Here is a 1,826-nt window from a genome sequence, read left to right on the forward strand (position 1 = left end):
TTTACATATCATACATATTGTATATTTACATATAGTTCTGGTATATACAGTCACCAAACTAATAGACCGGACAATGCGTCAATATATCGATAATTTCTAAAAATTCAAGATAGAGCAACTTTGTCAAAAACTATCGTAATATAATGATCGAAAAAGCACTTCATAGCTTAAAATCTCTACTTTCGAAATCCATAATTCATTAAATGACTTACTGATTCTTTATAAAGCTGCACGGATGCAAATGGAGATGCATCAAATCTAAATTTTTTTTGCTAAATTTGCGAAGTTCCATGCAGTGAAATAAAAATTGCATACAAATGCGTCTTAAAGCGTTTGAAAACGTGAATCTTTACCTTTAATTTGCGCACTCGATCAGTATTGTGCGACATTTTTTCAACGAGTTACTAAATATTGAAGTAAAAATGACCATTTTTGCTTTCGTATTGAATAACTCGGTAAAAGAAATTCAAACAATGCTAATCGAGTACGCAAATGAAAGGTAAAGATTCACGCTTTTGAACGCTGTAAGTTGTATTGTGTGCGATTTTTATTTCACTCCATAAAACTTCGCAAATTTATTTAAAAAATTTTAGATTTGATGCATCTCCATTTACATCCGTGCAGCTTTGTAAAGTATCAGTAAATCATTTCATGAAATATGGATTTCGAAAGTGAAGACTTCAAACTGTGAAATACTTATTCGATCATTATGTTATGATAATTTTTGACAAAGTTGCTATCTTGAATTTTTAGAAATCTTCGATATATTGACGCATTGTCCGGTCTATTAGTTTGGTGACTGTATATACCAGGACTATATGTAAATATACAATATGTATGATATGTAAATCATAAAAAATATTTTACAATGTTTACGACCGCTAACAAATTATTGAGCTAACAATTACTTAAAAATTTAACTGTATTACTTTAATTGTAAAAGGAAGTGTATGTTTAAGAATCTATTTTTTGCATATTTATTTATTTATTTATTAATAATATAATTTGGAAGAAATATATTTTTTATTTTGGACATATATTTATTTAGCTATGAATTGCATAGCGATTCGAAAAGGAAGTTGCAAGTTTTAAGCATTTTCGTAACCATTCGGGGATTATTTGATTTCTACGTTTCGTAATGTATATTTGTCTTCGTAAAAACCGAAACTTATTATAACAACGTCAGACTGAAGGAAAAATTAGCACATTGAAATAGAACGTTTAAAATCCGTATTTGCAACGTAAAAATCGCTGCAACTTTCATAATTTACAAATTAATTTCTAATTGGACTAAATGCGAGTAACATTGCATTTGTAGAACGTTTATAATTAAATTAAAATTTTTATTAGAACATTACTTGCAAAAAAAGGAATAATCTTAAGAGAAACATGAAAACTTGAAACAACGAAAATACATAAATTATTGCATTCTAACTAAACCTCTTTACGAATTATTTTATATTTATAGATTTCATTTATATCGAAGATATATTGATAATTAGGAGCAAATTAAAATTTTTTTTATTATTAAATAACGAGATGCCCTCCTTATTGACATTCGGAGTTGGGACCGACAATGATTAATTAACATCTACTGTGGAGATATTTACATATACACATACTTAAATCATTGTCGGTCCCAAGTCCGAATATAAATAAGGAGGGCATCTCGTTATTTAATAATAAAAAAAAAATTTTAATTTGCTCCCAATTATCAATATATTTTCGATATAAATAAAATCTATAAATATAAAATAATTCGTAAAGAGATTTAGTCAGAATGCAATAATTTATATATTTTCGTTGTTTCAAGTTTTCATGTTTCT

At 27.1% G+C, this 1,826-nt stretch overlaps 1 protein-coding gene across 1 annotated transcript in view; it reads right to left on the reverse strand.

Moving 5' to 3' along the window:
* Nucleotides 1-1,826, reverse strand: part of LOC105448086 (venom prothrombin activator nigrarin-D-like) — a 12,518-nt gene that overhangs the window by 8,816 nt on the left and 1,876 nt on the right. The window lies entirely within an intron of this gene.

The sequence above is a fragment of the Wasmannia auropunctata genome, unplaced genomic scaffold, assembly GCF_000956235.1.
Source record: "Wasmannia auropunctata unplaced genomic scaffold, wasmannia.A_1.0 LD336090.1, whole genome shotgun sequence".
Taxonomy (NCBI): Eukaryota; Metazoa; Arthropoda; class Insecta; order Hymenoptera; family Formicidae; genus Wasmannia; species Wasmannia auropunctata.